Here is an 18,781-nt window from a genome sequence, read left to right as displayed (position 1 = left end):
ACGAGGGTTAAGAGATATTTGGTTCTTTTAATAGAGGGAATGCTAGTGAAGTCAATTTGCCAGTCTTGTCCTTGGATTTGGCCACTAGTCTGATGATTAGGGAAAGAAGGAGGTCTAACCTGTACTTCTGGAGATTCTGAGCAGGTAACAAGTAGAACAGGGTTTTGTGATGTCTTGGCAGTAGGGAGGCTAGGCTAGGCTATGTGATGAGGGGTTTTAGGAGTTGTCAAAGTGGTCTGATTCCTATGTGAAGGGAATTGTGAATAGCCCATATGACATTGCAGGCCTGTCCCTAGGGAAGGATATAGTTTCCCTTAAATTTTAACTGTGGATCTTCCTGAGTGGCCCCAAGAGTGAATAGGGACTGAAGTTTCTGTTGAGTGTATCAGGGCATTATATGGGGTTTAGCTAAGAGTTGTGGAGATGGAGGCTTCCCCTGAGTCACTGCTTTGGCCTCCTGGTCTGCTTTGTTATTTCCCTGTATCATGGGATCAGCCCCTCCTTGGTGTCCTTTGCAGTATATGACTTTTCAGAAGGCTAGAAAAGGGGAGAGAAGTTCCTACATACCAAGCAGGAAGACCTGTTGAGGCTGTGAATGCTTGATGGAAATAAAGAAAATCTAGTCTTCAATCTAAGGTCTTAAGCAACAGGAGAGAGCTTGGGCAGGGCTGCTTTAGCTTACTATGAGAGAAAGGGTCCCTTTGATGTCAGGGGTGATCAGGCCCTGACTCACGGACAAACTTTTTAACAACTTTCACAAACCTTCTCTCCATTCACAAATAACCAGCGTTAGCCAAAAGTAAACAGCCAGCATGTCTTAGACTGAAATTTATGAACACACTTTAAGCACACTCTTACTTTCAAGAAAATATACCTTCAACAAATAAAAGAAACCTTCTGTAATAAAAGCTTCAGAGCAGATGCATTTAAAACTTGTCTAGCAATCAATGTGTCAGTATTGTATGTTATTATAAAATATTTAGATGTTTATCATTTAACCCAGCAATGCTGCAAAACCTTTAGGTTACCAAAGACTTGGGAAAGTTATGTATAGGCATATGAGGCTGGGAAAAAGGCAGGGGGGAGGAGGGAGCAGGCCCAGCAGCCTGTTCCCAGGCCTCTGGCCACTGGGATTTAAAACTGCCACATTTTTCCTTAGAGATAGCATGCTAAGGTTTGGGTAATAATGTGTTCAGCTTCTGATAGTAGCAGGACTGCTAAGTAAGCATTTGCAGTTTGGCAGGAAAGAAAGTTGTTCTTTGGAAGGAGGGGTGACTGAGAAGGCACTGAAGTGAGAGCAGTTTTCAGAGCATTTAAAGGGTTGGGAATGATGACCTTGGGATATAAAGCCTTAGTGAGGGGTCCCTTCACCACAGCATAGAGGGGCTTTGAGAGAAGACTAAAGTTGGGAACCCAGAGGCAAAAGTATCCAGCGAGCCCAAGAAAGGAGACTATTCTTGTGTAGAGGAGGGTAGAGTTATGGAGGAGATAATGCATTTACTGTCTAAGGCAGTGGTCAGCCAACTCATTAGTCAACAGAGCCAAATATCAACAGTACAATGATTGAAATTTCTTTTGAGAGCCAAACTTTTTAAACATAAACTATATAGGTAGGTACATTGTTATTAACTTAATTAGAGTACTCCTAAGCTGGCCTTTGCTAAAAACGTCCTCACTCTGATTGAGGTACGTTCACTGAGGTCGACCCCTTCCAACTCTCCCATCCACACTCGTCTTGTATACTTGTTTCGTCTATCACTAGCACTAACCACTGCACAATGAGACTGCTGACTGACTGGCTCACTCAACTCCTGCATGAATCGCACGTGCCCCCTCCTAGCTGCGTATCCCGCGGCCCACCTGCGCTGCATCTCCCATTGCCCAACTGACCGACCCCCCAACCCCACCTCTGCTAAGGCCACTTCTTCAAAATCGACTCGCCCAGGCTGAAAACTGACTTCTGAGCATGGGCCACGAAGTTTCAATCGCACTGTATGTGTGTGCCCGCACGTGGTATTTTGTGGAAGAGCCACCCTCAAGGGGCCAAAGAGCTGCATTTGGCTCGCGAGCTGCGGTTTGCCGACCACTGGTCTAAGGTAATGGTTCCAATTTGTGGAGTGAGAATGAAACAAAGGTAGGTGACTACTATTTGGGGCAGCTGGGCTTTATGAGGGAATGGGTGGTAGCTCTGGTTGGGCACTAAGGTGGGAATGAGAAAAGAGTGGATAAAGGGGCTGTCTAGTAAGATGTAGCATAGAGGTGAGGTGGCTAATGGCTGTGAGACTAATCCATCAACCCCATAATAGAGACTGAGGAGGGGACAAGGGTCCCAGTGAATTCAGGGAAGGCAGAATAAGTGACCCAGTGTCAATTATAAAGGAGTTTGGCTTACCTGCCACCAAAATCGTTACCCAAAGCTCTGTCCTGGTGATGTAAGTCTGTGGGGTCTTGTCAGGGCCTGGGCAGCTGTAGTCTTCAGTGGCCAGTCCCAGGATGTCTGGGAGCTCCAAACAGGATGCAGAGGGTGGCCTTGCTGAAGTCCAACCTGGAGAGGCCAGACTGCAGTCTGATTTCCAGTGGCCTTCCCTTCCACACCTTGGGCAGGGGGTCTCGGGTTTGGGCAGGACTTGGCCCAGTGTCCTTCCTTGTTGTATTTGAAGAATGGGCCCTGAGGAGGCTTAGCCTCTGTCTTACCCTTGGTTAGAGGATAGGCACTTCATTTGGGGTTCCTCAGAGCAGCGGCTAGGAGCTGGAAGGCCTCCTTCTGGGTCTCAGTCTTGGCCTGATCTCGCATTTCCTTTTGGATTTGGGTCTCCTTGTCTCTATTATTAAAGACCTTAAAGGCCAGGTTAACGAGGTCTTTTGAGGGGTTTGTGGATCTAGGTCTACTGTTCAAAGTTTGTGGCGTATGTCGGGGGCTGACTGGGATATAAAATGAGTGTTCAGAGGAAGGGTTCCCTCTGGGGAAGTAAGGTTTAAGGTGGCAAATTTCTGTAAGGCCTCCGTGAGGAGGAAGAGAAAGAGAGCTGGGTTTTTGTCAGGGCCCTGAGTGATTTTATGGAGTTTGTCATAGTTGACCTCCTGATGGGCAGCCTTTGTGAGTCTGGCAATGAGACAGGTGATTATATGGCTAGAGAGCTGGCACCCTGGAGATTTAACCTGACAGTCCCATCTCAGGTCAATTCTGGTTACCTCGTCAGTGCCAACATGGTTTGCTGCCACATCCTGGCGATGGAGGGCATGGGCATGGTTCTGGGCTGCTAGACAAATGCGCTCCTTTTCCTCTGCGGTTAGAGAGGAGGACAGGATGACATAGATGTGCCAGCTCAGGTCATCGAACTGGGTCAGGTACTCAAACTCCTTAGTAAAGTTGGTTGGGTCGGTGGAAAAAGACCTGAGATGCCTCATAATCTGTGTGAGGTTGGACATGGAAAATGGGATGTGTAGCCAGACAATACCCTCAGTTCCGGCTACCTCCCTCAGCGGTAGAATGGGTGCGGGAATAGAAGAGGCTGCTGAGGAAGGCGGTCTTTGGGTGGCCAGAGAGCAAGTGTTAGGTGGGGAAAAGTCTGTATTGAAGCTCGTGTTCTTGGGGTTTGGGCTCTCAGGGGCCAGGGAAGAAGGTGGTTGCTGGTTAGGAGGGTCTGGGGTTTGGGAATCTACTGCAGGTGAGGGAGGGGGCACATAAGGAAGTGGAGGTCAGTGGTCTGCTGGGTCAAAAGTAGATTCAGAATCAGAAGTGTTAGGGGTAGGATGTTTTGTGTGAAGGAGAAGGATCTGATGGGTAGAGCAGGAATGGCAGAGAGAGGGTCTGCACTGAAGGGTGAAAAAGGCCTGGACATAGGGAATCTCTGACCATTTTCCATTGCAGTGACAGCAATTCTCTAAATTGCACAATGTGTTAAAATGGAAAGTGCTGTTTTCAGGACATTGAGACTTATTATCTCGTTTATATTGTGGCCAAATAGTGTTACAAAGGAAAATGAGGTGTTTAGGCATGATCTCCCCCATGAGTTTGCAGAGGGAGTGTGGCGTGGGCCACGAGAGAGGAAGGGTGACAGGCCCCAAATCCAAAGGTGACTCTTTAGGGAAGGTTTCCCACTGCTAAACAGATCACCACTGGGCATCTCCAGTCCAGAAGGACCCAAAGCCGAATGGCTGAGGAATGTTCTGGTGTAGCACTAGGACTTCTTTTGAGAAGTCAGTGAGAGAGAGTTGGCAGAACTCTGAAGACAAGGGAAATTGTGGAATGCCACTCACCTAGAGAAGATTGGCTGGTGTGGAATGGAGGGTCAGCAATGGAGAAGGAGAGGTTGCAGATCCAGCCTCCTCCTTGGCTGGCTCAGGAGGGCCTGTAAGGGAGGGAGGCCTAATCGAGGCCCGTGATTGAGTCACCCGAGTCGGATTTGGAGGTAAGACAAGCTTGAGCTGCCGCTGTCTACTGTTCTCTGAGTAGCACACTTGGCGTGACTGAAGCTGGGGCAGTGGCTCCCCTATCCACTGGAACCTTCGTGGGTTTCTGCACCAATTATTAGAGTCGCTGAAGGAGGACTGCACGAGGCCAAAGCGGTAAGGGATAATGAACTTATTAGCTCATCTGGATACCAGATGAGGTGAGCCCCCAAATGACATCAGTATCCAGGGACGGGGAGTCTGAGGTTTTAAAGGACCCTAGGCGGGCTTTTTCTGGGCGGAGAATTCTCTGGGCAGGTCTGCATCCTGGGAAGGTCTTGAGGGGGAGAGATAATTGTCTTAGAAAGTGGAATGTGGTCTAAGCAAAAGGGAATGTCCATTGTAAAGTGGCCTAAAGGTCAGTTCCCAGGGGAGGGGTATTGATTCATTATTTGATCAAACTTAACACTTTCATTTTACTTTTTATCTAATTCCAGAGGTCCCTTTCCCCCCACATCCCCACAGCTTTGTGATCTCCCACCTCCCTAACCTATCACCAATGGATTTCATATAACCTGCTTCCATCTCATCCTTTGATTATAAAATATAAAACAAGGTGAAAACCTGCCATTCTGCAGAGCATTACCTCACACTTTGACATTCTGCTTCCTGGCAATTGTCCACAGTTTGGCTCTAACTCACAAAGTTCTTTACAGGTTTGAATGTTTCTTACATTAACAGGACTGAGATTAAAATTGGCTTTGGGGGCTGCCCTTAATCTGAGAAGGGCTATAGGTAAGAGTTTTACCTATGTCTCTGAAGTCTCCTGACACAGTTTGGATAGAATTCTGTTAACAGTCTGAATCGCTCTTTCAACTCTGCCTAGGAATTGGGGCCACCAACTACTGTGGTGATGATATTGTATGCCCAAAGCAGAGGACACTTGCCGAGTAATTTTAGGAACAAAAGAAGGACCATTATCACTTTCTAAAGACTTAGAAGGTCCAAATCAGGGACTGATTTCTTTTAATAAATACTTAGTAACATCCTGGGCCTTCTCAGTTCTACTTGGGTATGCTTCCACCCACCCCATGAAGGTATCAATGAACACTAGTATTTATTTCCATGGGAGAGTGGCATTGGGGCAAAATCTATTTGCCAATCCTCTCCTGAGTAGGTTCCCCATCTTTCAATGGGGGTTAAGAGGGCAGGGGCCTAACCCCTCCTCCTGGGGTGCTAGCATGGCATAAATCACAGGCCTTTGTAACTTCCTTGGTAGTCTAAAGGAGTCCGAATCCTGTAAAAATTCTATCAACCAGTGAGGTCATTGCATCTCTGCCTAAACGAGAGGAATTGGGAAGCCCCTTAATGATTTTGCATGGAAGGTTTTGAGGGAGGACTAATTGGTGATTCAATTCCCACCATCGCTCAGCTTTTAGCTGATATTCTCATTTCCAAGCCCAGTCATTTTTGTCCTTTGTGTATTGTGGTCTCTGTTGGGGGGGCAGAATTGTGTGGGAGTAGGCCAGCCTGTAGCAAGGCTGAGTGTAAAGCAGCCCCTTTGGCTGCCGTATCAGCCAGGTTGTTTCCTGTAATAATGTCTGTGTCCCCCTTTTTGATGTCCTTTACAGTGAATTACAGCTACCTCTGCAGGTTCTGATACTGCTTGTAGGAGAGCAAGCATTTCCTGGTGATGTTGAGTAGGGAAGTTCTTTGCTGTTAACAGTCCCTGTTCTTTCCATATTGCTGCATGTGCATGCAGGATGAGGAAGGCATACTCAGAGTCTGTGTAAATATTGACTCTTTGTCCCTTTGCCAGCTATAAGGCTCTAGTCAAGGCAATGAGCTCAGCCTTCTGGGCAGAGGTGTTAAGAAGCAATGCCAGGGCTTCAATGACCTGACTAAGATCTACCCATGCATATACATCCTTTTAGATTCCTTCCTTTATAAAACTACTGACATCAGTAACCCATACTTTATCTGGATTATCTAGTGGCTGGTCCTTTAGATCAGACCTGTTCTAAACTTGTTCTACGACTTCCATGCAGGAGTGTAAAAGCTCTTTTTCCTCCTCAGGCAGGAAGGTGGCTAGGTTAAAGTTTTGACATACTTTAAGAGTTGCTTCAGGGCAGCCTAGGAGTCAATCCTGGTACCTAGTAAGATGTCCCCCTGTCAGCCATTGATAGTCTTTAATTTCTAGGACTCCTTGAACCTGATGTGGGGTCAGGACCTCTAGTGGGTGTCCCAATGTTAACTTTGTGGCCTCTTCTATCAGGAACACTGTGGCTGCAAGGGCCCTTATACATGCTGGACATCCTGCTGCCGCTGGGTGTAATGATTTAGGAAAATAGGACAGAGGTCTTGTCTCTGGCCCTAATCTTTGGGTAAGAATTCCTAATGCCACTTCCTGTTTCTCAGCCACATATGGCTTTCCCAGATTGGGATCTTCAGTGCTGGGGCTGTTGTGAGCAAATCCTTACATTTACTGAAGGCCTGCGGCTGCGTGTGTATCCATTCAAGTGGGTCAGAATCAGGGCCTTTTAGGGACTCATATAGTGGCTTAGCAATGAGTCCTAATCATGGCATCCAGATTCGTCAGGAACATGCCATGCCAAGAAGTGTTCAGGGTGGCCCTATACATAGGATAGGCTCTTTTTAAGTATATTTTATTGATTTTTTACAGAGAGGAAGGGAGAGGGATAGAGACTTAGAAACATGGATGAGAGAGAAATATCGAACAGCTGCTTCCTGGACACCCCCTATGGGGATGTGCCAACCAAGGTACATGCCCTTGGCTGGAATCGAACCTGGGACCCTTCAGTCCACAGGCCGATGCTCTATCCACTGAGCCAAACCGGTTAGGGCAGATAGGCTCTTTACATTGGGTGGACAACTTTTGCTCACCAGTGCTAAGGACATGGCCAAGATATGTTACTGTCTGTTTAGAAATTTGGGCCTTTGCAGGGGCAACTTTGTATCTTCATATTTGCCAATGATACACTGCTAAAGGGTTAATATCCAAAATATATAAAGAACTCATACAACTTAACAAAAGTAAGACAAACAATCCAATTGAAAAATGGGCAAGGACCTAAATAGACACACCTGTCAGAATGGCTACCTCTGACAAATCAACAAATGACAAGTGCTGGCGAGGATGTGGAGAAAAGGGAACCTTAGTACACTGCTGGTGGGAATGCAGACTGGTACAGCCATTATGGAAAACAGTATGGAGTATCCTCAAAAAATGAAGTATGGACCTGCCATTTGACCCAGTGATCCCACTTCTAGGAATATATCCTAGAAACCCAAAATACCAGTCAAAAAGTTTATATGCACCCCTGTGTTCATAGCAGCACAATTTACAATAGCTAAGATCTGGAAACAGCCAAGTGCCCATCAGTAGATGAGGGAATAAAAAAGCCGTGGGACATTTACACCATGGAATACTATGCAGCAGTTAAAAAGAAGAATCTCTTACCCTTTGAGACAGCATTGAGGGTCCTGGAGAGTATTATGCTAAGTAAAATAAACCAGTCAGAGAAAGGCAAGCATCACATGATCTCAACTCATATGTGGGATCTAATGAACAAAATAAACTGTTAAACAAAAGAGATCCAGAGACGTAGAAGCATGGAACAGACTGTGGCATCTCAGAGGGAAGGCAGGGGTGGGTGTGTGGTTGGGAAGAGATCAACCAAAGGTCTTGCCTGTGTATATGCATAATCCATGGACACAGAAAATAGTGTGGTGAAGGCCTGGGGCAGGGGTAGACTAGAAGGTGTCAATGGTGGGGAGGAAGGAACGTATGTATGGTGTCAACAATAAAGATTTTTTAAAATGCAAAGAAAATAGAACCAAAATCCAGCACTTACCTACACCTCTACCAGCACCATCTCACACCAGTTACTTACAGCTTTACTCACCTATAGTCAACTTCTAACACAGCAAGCAGGGCAACCTTTTCAAAATATAAGGTGAATTGAGTTCTAACTTGGTTCTATGTCCACCAATGCTTTTCCACTTCACAAAAAGTAAAGCAAAAGTCTTTACAATGACCTGTCAGGTTGCACAAGATCTAAACCCTCTTTATTTCTCTGACCGGACCATAAGCAGAAATTTCAAAGTGTATCATACTTTGAACAACGGTACAAAAAGCACAGCTTCCCCAGAAGTTACAACTGGGTACCTGCTTTTCCTCTGCCATATTCCTGCCACATGACTACATTCCAAACTCAGTGTTGCCTGCACGGATCCTGTGACATACCTACAGTAGCCTGAACATGGACTCTGCAGGTGCACCCAAAGAAGTGGACGGCAAGGACAGTGTTCCTGGCACACACATTCAGAGTCTTTGGGTACCTACAAAGATTAAGATTGACTTCTTTCTACTGAAACCAAAAATAGCGGTATTCAGAAAGCAGGATACAGGGCAAGGAGAGGACAAGGAGTTAATGATTTAGGCAGAAGGACAAGGTCATCCCTTCTATTTGTTCAGGCCTGAGGATTGGTGATTCGTGTGTGACCTGAGGAGTGATGGTGTTTGAGGTAGCTGAGCCCACAGCCAAGCCAGTGGGTCTCAAAAAGGATGAAAGTCGAGGATTTGCCTCCAAACCCTGGGGCTCATCCTTTGCCTCCCTTCACCTCCCTACCCCAATGACTCCCAAACATGTAGTTTTTAGACTCAGCCTCTCCTGTAAATGTCAGACTAACTTACTCAACTACTAACTGCAGATAGCTATATTAGAGACTTCTAAAGCCAAACCTTTCCAAAATAGAACTCTTAAGCTCCTTCCAAAATCTGCTCTTCCCAGAGACTTTGCCATACAATAAACGGTGCACTCTTCGCCGAGTTCCTTAGTCCACAAGTCTAGGCATCTTCCTTGATTCCTCTTTTCTCTAATATCCCTTCTATAATCCATTAAAAAAGTGAGTCCTGTCAGTGCCACATTAGACTTATATCGTGAACTTGATCAGTTCTTACCAAATCTATGGCTAACACATGAAGCCGACCCCAATCATTTCTCCCTTAGATTACCACCAAGGCCTCTAGCCAAGTCCCCTGCTTGTGGGCTACCACACACTGTCCGGTGCCCTCCACAGTACTTCTCCATGGAGAGCAACCAGAAGGATCCTTTTTAGCAAGAAAATCAGAGCATGTCACTCCCCTGCTCAAAACACTCCAATGACTTCCCAGCAGGTGTCGAATAAAAGTGAAAGTCTTTAGCAGGGCCTTAGGGTCCTATGTGGTCTGACTCTACTTACTGCATACACTTCACCTCCACACACCATCCCATCAACATGGTCAGCTCTCTCCTGCCTCCAGGATTTTATACAGGCTGTTACCTCTTCCCAGAAAGTATTCCCTCAGGCGACTGGAAAGGCTGGACACTTCACATCATGTGGGTTTTGGTTCAAGTACTATCTCGTAGACCATCCTACCTAAAATAGCCTTCATCTCCACACTCTACATAAGACCCCAATAACATGTTTTCCTTCTTAGTGCTGAAACCTCCTGAAATTATATTCTCTTAGTTCGTTTGTTTAATACCTGTACCTTTCAAAAGAAAACAATTTCCCTCTGAGGTCAAGACTTTGTTTCATTCGCCGTTGTTTCTTCAAAACGCACACCTGTGCCTGGTACATAGAAGTTGCCGAATACACATTTGTTCAATCAAAACACAGTCTCAGGACAGAGCAAGCTAGTGCCAACCTGCCAGCCACAGAGCATGATGTTGGCTTCAATTCCACAGATGAAAGTGAAATTTATACTTGAGAAAAATTACGTAGCGTAAATGGTTATTAGACAGAGGAATCCCAGAGATCTCCTTATAACCCCAGGAAAGGCGGAGAGCAAGGAGAGGGAAACAGAATCAGTGGGATCCTGGCTTTCCTTTTCCTAGCTGTGTGTGACTTTAAGTAAGAGACTCAACCTCCCTCAGCCTCAATTTCTCATTTGTTCCAAAGATCAAATGAGATTGTAATATAAAGAGCACCTTAAGGTTAGATCCTGAGCAACGCTCCTTCCTTCCATGCCTACTTCTCTCTTTCTCATGACAATAATGAAATCTTGCATCTAAAATGGTGACACATAATGAAATCTTGCAGCTAAAATGGTGACAAATAATGAAATCTTGCACGTAAAATGGCACAGAAATAATGACATGCATCAGTCAGAACCCGGGACCTCAGACCAAAGAAACCTCTGAGAAATAGTTGGCACTTCCATTTTACAGAGGAGCATAGTGCTCTATCAGTAAATGCTTATCTATTTAAGCATTCAAAAGACACTGAAAGACACAAAGATAAATAGAATGTCATAACCACCATAGTGCCAATGGAGGGCTGAGCATGTACCAGGCACTGTGCTAAGAGCTGAAGACAGGTTACCACACTGAATCTCCACAACAACAGGGTGAGAGTTCATAATCAGCAAACTGAGGTTCCAAGTACCCTGTTTACTGTCAGACAGCCAGCAAGTGGCAGCTAGGATTTCACTGACCAGTCTGTTTATTTCTATAACCTGGGCTGCAAACCTAGTAGAAATTTCTGCTTTCCACAGACCAAACCAACCAAAACCTTATTTGGGAAAATTTGAAAACACCAAAATAGTGTTTCATATTATAAGATCACACATTTTGTAAAGTATTTTATATATTTAAAACGTATCAGTGCAGATATGAACCCCCATTTTGCCCCCCATTGCCTCCCTCCACACAGCTCCTGCCACACCAAGACACATCATGATTAAAATGCCAAGGGCTAAAGACAAAGAGAGAGTCTTAAAAGCTGCAAGAGAAAGGCAGTCAGTTACCTACAAGGGAGCTCCCATATGATTGCCAACTGATTTCTTAACAGAAATATTTCAGGCCAGAGGGTTTGGCATGAAATATGCAAAGTGATTAAAAACAAGAACCTACAACCAAGGCTACCTTACCCAGCAAGGCTATCATTTGAAATTGAAGGAAACATAAAGAGCTTCCCTGACAAGAAATAGCTAAAGTGCCCTAACCGGTTTGGCTCAGTGGATAGAGCATCAGCCTGCAAACTCAAGGGTCCCAGGTTCGAGTCCGGTCAAGGGCATGTACCTTGGTTGCAGGCACATCCCCAGTAGGGAGTGTGCAGGAGGCAGCTTATCGATGTTTCTCTCTCATTGATGTTTCTAATTCTCTATCCTTCCCCATTCCTCTCTGTAAAAAAATCAAAAAAATATATTTAACAAACAAACAAAAAGCTAAAGTAGTTGTTAGTACTAAACCAGAATTATAAGAAATGTTAATGGGCTTGCTTTAAGATGTAAAAGAAGAAAAAGAAAGAAAGAAAGAAAAAAAAGAGGAACATAGTGCAAGAAAATAAAATGGCAATATATACATACTTATCAATCATCACTTCAAATGTAAATGGCTTAAATGCTCCAATCAAAGCATGTAACGTAGATGAATGTATAAGAAAACAACATCCGATAAAAGAATAAATGGGAAAACCAAGATGGCGGCATAAGTAAACACCGGAGTTAGCTGCCTCGAACAACCACTTCACAAATACAACTAAAAGACGGAACGGACATCGCCCAGAACCACAGGAAGACTGGCTGAGGGGAAATTCTTCAACTAGAAGGAAAGAGAACAGCATACAAGACTCAGAGGGGGCGCAGTGTGGAAAATACAAAGGTGCGGAGGTACATGCAGAGCGGGCTGGTAGCTGAGGGCGCAGTTGTCATTTTCAATCTGGAGGGAGTCTCAGATTCTGAGCTCCAGTTCTGGGCGAGTCTCTAGGGACCCAGACTCAAACGGGAGAAGTGGGACTGTCTGGCATTGGTCGGAACGCGAGGGCAGCTTTCTCTCCAAGGTTTGCAGCGGTTGCTGGGACTCTGAGAGGCAGAGGTTCTGGGGATGGGACTGAGAGCAGCCATAACTGCTCCCCCCACCCGCTCTGTTGATCCCCTGTGACCCGCCCCGCCCAAGCCCTGCACAGAGCTATTTGCCAGATAGCCTCAGGCAAAGGTTAGATTAGCACCTCCCTAGAGGACAGAAGTTTTCCCACTGCAGACACAGCTGATTCTCACAGCCAGTTGGCCTGGAGGTCAAATCCCCCTAGTATTAACTACAACAATCAAGGCTTAACTACAACAAGACTGCGCACAAAGACCACTAGGGGGTGCACCAAGAAAGCATAAAAAATGCGGAGACAAAGAAACAGGAAAAAACTGTCAATGGAGGATATTGAGTTCAGAACCACACTTTTAAGGTCTCTCAAGAACTGTCTAGAAGCCGCCGATAAAGTTATTGAGATCCTCAAGAAATCTAATGAGACCCTCAATGTTGTGATAAAGAACCAACTAGAAATTAAGCATACACGGACTGAAATAATGAATATTATACAGACTCCCAACAGCACACCAGAGGAGCGCAAGAATCAAGGCAAAGATTTGAAATGCGAAGAAGCAAAAAACACCCAACCAGAAAAGCAAAATGAAAAAAGAATCCGAAAATATGAAGATAGTGTAAGGAGCCTCTGGGACAGCTTCAAGTGTACCAACATCAGAATTATAGGGGTGCCAGAAGATGAGAGAGACCAAGATATTGAAAACCTATTTGAAGAAATAATGACAGAAAACTTCCCCTACCTGGTGAAAGAAATAGACTTACAAGTCCAGGAAGCGCAGAGAACCCCAAACAAAAGGAATCCAAAGAGGACCACACCAAGACACATCATAATTAAAATGCCAAGAGCAAAAGACAAAGAGAGAATTTTAAAAGCAGCAAGAGAAAGAAACTCAGTTACCTACAAGGGAATACCCATATGACTGTCAGCTGATTTCTCAACAGAAACTTTGCAGGCCAGAAATAGAAAGGGAATGGACTCACTATTCTTGTTGGGGAAAGGGGTGTGGGAGATGCGGGAAGAGGCTGGACAAAAATTGTGCACCTAGGGATGAGGACAGTGGGGGGGGGGGGTAAGGGCAGAGGGTGGGGTGGAAACTGGGTGGAGGGGAGCTATGGAGGGGGGAAGAGGAACAAATGTAATAATCTGAACAATAAAGATTTACCAAAAAAAAAAAGAATAAATGAAAGAAAAAAGGAAAACAACATCCATGTATATGTTGTCTTCAAGAGACTCACCCCAGAATGAGAGATGCACACAGACTAAAAGGGATGGGAAAAGACATTTCATGCAAGTGGAAGGGGAAAAAAAGCTGGGGTAGCAATACTTATATCTGACAAAATCAACTTTAAAATCAAGGATATAGTAAGAGACAAAGAAAAAAAATGATAAAGGCATCAATCCAACAAGAGGATATAACCCTTGTAAACATATTTTTAAATATATTTTTATTGATTTCAAAGAGGAAGGGAAAGGGAGAGAGAAATGGAAACATCAATGATGAGAGAGAATCATTGATTGGCTGCCTCCTGGTAGCACGCTCTCCCCCCACTCCCTCGGGGAGGATTGAGCCCACTACCCAGGCAGGTGTGCAGACTGAAATCAAACTGCAGGATCCTGGCTCATAGGTCAATGCTTAACCATTTAGCCACACTGGACAAGCAACCCTTGTAAACATTTATGCACCCAACATAGGAGCACCTAAATATGTAAAGAAAATCTTGATGGACATAATGGGAGAGACTGACAGTCATGCAGTTATAATAGGGGATTTAAAAACCCCATTGACATCAATGGATAGATCTTCCAGACAGAAAATCAATAAGGAGATGGTGGCCTTAAATGACACACCAAATCAAATGGATTTACTTGATACATTTAGAGCACGCCACCCCAAGGCAGCAGAATATACATTCATTTCAAGTGCACATGGGATGTTTTCTAGGATCGACTACATCATTTTTAAAAGCTGTTTTAAAAAACAAGAAAAACACCAAATATTCTTAGTGCTTCTCTTAGAGTTATAGTACAGGTGATTTTAAAATGTTTTATATGTTATAAAGTATGGGTAGAGGGAGAAGGGAAATAATGCTCCACTCTTAAATGGACTCAACTAAAACTCTATAAAAACCTTTACCCATCTCTGTAGGACAGCAGGCAAGAAAGGGCCATGAGCCCTGGTCTCCACATGCCCTCATCACCGGTGGTCCATGGAGCCTCCTGTTTACCTTGCACATGTTCCCTAGTGAGGTGGGTGCCAGTCCTCGCCGCTTGTTGGGTATTTTGGGAGCACGGCATACCACATCTCTGTCTCTGTCTGCTTCTTGTTCTTCAATTGCTGTGTGAAAGACAGAAGCAAGAATGATACAACCCAGAGAGAGAACAGGTCCAGACGGGGATGGGGCCAGAAATCTGGTGCCAAGTCTACACCATGGACACTGGCAGAGTCTGGGGGGCTCACATGGCTACCCTTCCCCCGTGTCAAACTGGGTTCATTTACCCTTTCCTGCTTGGCTCACTCTCTAATGCAGTGGTCGGCAAACTGCCACTCGCGAGCCACATGCTGCTTTTTGGCCCCTTGAGTGTGGCCACGAAGTTTCAATCGCACTGTACGTGCACGCCCGCACATGGTATTTTGTTGAAGAGCCACACTCAAGGGGCCGACCACTGCTCTAATGGATGCATCTCCCATTGTCTGTTTATATGCTCCATTAATTTCTGCCCATTTACCACAAATGCCTTTGAACGCTCCTGTTCCCACATGTCAATCTGGGCCTTCAATTCCTCTCCTAGCTGAGACCAGACACAAGGACATGTTACTTAGGTCAAATCTTTGGTGTGAAGCACAAAGGAAATGATTTCCCCAAAATGATCCCTCCTTCCCCAGAGCATCACTAGGCTGACTTCAGGGAAAGGTTAGAGTAGCTGGAAATCAACAGTGAGGGATGGCTTGTTCATAGTACACATGCAAGTGGGAAAGGTGAGGACCAGCGCTGCTACTGAGTGAGGTTATGGTGATGAAAGCAAGAGGAGCACTAGGAAGACCAGCAACATTCAAGAGGTGGTGTACAGTAAGAGTAGCACTATCTGGTTCCAGCTTGGAATCTTCCTCCTGTTATGCCCAGATTTCAAGATTCCCAAGAGCCCACCAGGGAGCCAGCGAGTCCAATGCAAAAGCAAAGAGTCTTTTATTCAAACCCGGATCTGGCTCCCCTACCCTCCTTACTGACACAGCAGCAGGTGGCAGAGAGAGACCTAGCCCGATGGGAAGAGGAGTTTTATAGGGGGGTGGAGAGGTGACTGTGGGTCCTGCCGATTGGCCAGGCGCAAGTCGGTGTCTTGTAAAGAAATCCTGGGCATGGCTAGCAGAGGCTTGGGCTTCCGGGAAGAAGGTACTTTCCTGAGCACATGGCTGCTGCCCCAACATGGAGGATACGGGGCAAGATGGAGGGCATAGCCCTCGCCCTTTCACCTCCTACTAGTCATAAAAAGGGGGGCAAGTTTCTTAAGTAATCAGTGCCTCAGTTTCCTCATCTGTTAAAATGGAAAGAATTTTGAAATAATATCTGGCTCTTAATTCAATAAGTGCTTATTATTATTATTATTATTATTATTATTATTATTAAAATAGAGAGGAGTGTCCTGGCAGGTGGGCTCAGTGGTTAAAGTGCTGGCATGCATACTCAGTCAAGGGAACGCGTACCTGGGTTGCAGTTTAGATCCATGGTCCCAGGTTGGAGCACGTGTGGGAGGCAACCAGTCGCTATGTCTCTTTCACAACACTGTTCCTCTCCCTCTCCTTCTCCTTGTTTTCCCCTCCCTCCCTCCCTCCCTCCCTCCCTCCCTCTCTCTCTCTCTCTCTCTCTAAAAAGCAATGAAAAAAATATCTTCAGATGAGAATAACAGAAAAGTTTAAAAAAATAATAGAGACTAGGATTTAAGCTCACAGCACTTGCTAAAGAGCTTGCCTTGTGTTATTGGCTAAATTGTGCCCCCCACCCTCCCCACACACATCAACCCCATTCATATGTTGAAGTCCTAATCTTCATTGCCCGAGAATGTGGTTTTATTTGGACATAAAGGTAATGAAGTTAAAATGAGGTCGTTATGGTGGATCCTAAACCACTATGACTGGTGGGAGCCTTGTGAGAAGAGAAAACATGGCCATGGAAACATCCACAAGGAAGACCATGTAAAGATACAGGGAGAAGGCAACCACCTATAAGCCTCAGAAGAAACTAGCCCTGCCTAGACCTTGATCTCAGACTTCTAGCCTCCAGACTTGTGAGAAAATAAATGTCTGCTACTTAGGCTACCCAGCTTGTTTTATTTTGTAATGGCGGCCCTAGAAAACTAATACACCTTGATATTCAGTGGCTTATGTTAGGAAGGCCCAATATTACTTATCATCCTTGCCTAACCTTTGGAAAAGAAGAGTTTGGGGAAAATTATTCAAAGCAAATTATATACAAAAAGCTAGGTATTTTGCAGCCAAGCACCAAAACTCCTAACAAGAAAATTCCCTTAGGGCAGCGGTTCTCAACCTGTGGGTCACGACCCCTTTGGTGGTCGAATGACCCTTTCACAGGGGTCGCCTAAGACCATCTTGCATATCAGATATTTACACTATAATTCATAACAGTAGCAACATTACAGTTATGAAGTAGCAACGAAAACAATTTTATGGTTGGGTCACAACATGAGGAACTGTATTTAAAGAAGGTTGAGAATCACTGCTTTAGGGAGTGTGTTTTTGGGTTTTTCTTTTTGCTTTTTGAGCCTGGCTCTTTGCTTTTCTTCTTTCAGAAGATTTCCTCCTTGGTTCTGATGATTTTCTCTGTGAAAATATATTTTAATCAGGGCACACCCTGGGACAGGCAATCAGACCAATTACTTCTGCAAGACCCCTTGCTGTCATAATCGGATTACATTATTAAGGAGACTGAGTTTTGCATTCCCACTCCTTCTTAGCAATGAGGAATGGAGGGATCCTAAGGCACAAGAGGTATGTATGAGCACATCCACTGGGATTCAGGAAAACTAGTGCTTCCTTTGTCATCTAAAAAGGAAGATAGGCTTAAACACTTAATGCACAATATCACTGGGTCCCTTCCTTGGTTCAGATGTCAAAATATTACACATTACTTACAGGAAATGAGCTATGTGGAGGGACAAGGGGAAGGTCTACACTAAGACGGTTTGGTGGGCAACCCTACTTGTCCACTCACTTCTGGCCTATTGAGACAATGCAGCTTAAATGTTGAAGGTTAAGGGTTACAGATAATCTGGTTTCCACAGCAAAAGCTGGAATGATAGAGTAAAATTTCTTGCCTGGCCCAATATCCATTCTTCTCTCCCTCCTATTAACAGAACCCAAATTCCTCTCTGGCAGAAATACCCACAGCCTTACCAGTGGCCAGTGTATCATATGAGCAGAGATGTTGGGATGAGAGGCTGGGAAGAGCCCTTAGAGGGGCTAGGGAAAGTGCCTTCAGTGTTTCCTTCCTTCACCATGCTGCCTGAAGTGCTATGGCTGAAGCTCTAGAGCCAACTTGAACCTGAGGATAAGGTCCACCTCTGAGTGGTGGATGATCCATGAGCTGGAGGAGCCTGGGACCCCACTGACTGTGGAACTGCCATACCTGCCCTGCACTGCTTCCCTCTGGCTTCCTTCATGCCAGAAACTTCTACCTTATTTAATCCATTTGGTTGGGGGTTTTCTTTTATATGTTCTGTATGTAAGTCTCACAAATACAGATTGGTTCACAGAGACTCAATGGTGAAAACAGGCTATGACAAACCCAGTAAAAAGCAAAGGAGACTGGGCTTTGACTCTATAAAGGACGTGCTGTCTTTTTTTAAAGTTTATCCTCACCTTAGAAGATGTTTATTGATTTTAGAGAGGGAGGAGGGGGGGACAGGGAGGGAGGCAGAGAGGGACAGAGAGGAAGAGAGAGAGAAATATCAATCAGTTGCCTCCCATATGCACCACAACCGGCCTGGGATTGACCCCGCCACCTTTTGGTGTAAGGGAGGACACTCCAAGCAACTGAGCCACCTGGCCAGGGCAAGGACATGCTTTCTCAACACTTCACCATCCTCTAAGGAAAACAGGAAAATTAGGGCAGTACATCAAACTCTCAGGAAAACCTCCAGCCTTATTACCACTTCCACGTGCCTTCAGAGAGTTTTTTGTGAGCCTCATAATAGTTTTCAACTGCACGATATCAGCATCATGGTTTTGGAGCAGACTTTCTGTGTAATCTTCCGCAAGATATATACGCAGTAGTTTAAAAAATTCCTCTAATGTTTAGTAACTTAATTTACTAACTCCTCATCCCCCTAAAATAGAAATACATTATTCTTTGCTACAGTAAAAAAAATTACATGAATAAGTATATATTGTGGGTAATAAAAGCCAGTTTTGTCACCATCAGTCTGGAGGAACTAAGGAGTAAGGGACTAGGGATTGGACTGCAATGACTAAGATCCTTACATTTCTGTG

Source organism: Myotis daubentonii, chromosome X (assembly GCF_963259705.1).
Source record: "Myotis daubentonii chromosome X, mMyoDau2.1, whole genome shotgun sequence".
In the NCBI taxonomy this organism is placed as follows: Eukaryota; Metazoa; Chordata; class Mammalia; order Chiroptera; family Vespertilionidae; genus Myotis; species Myotis daubentonii.
This window is presented reverse-complemented; position numbering follows the sequence as displayed.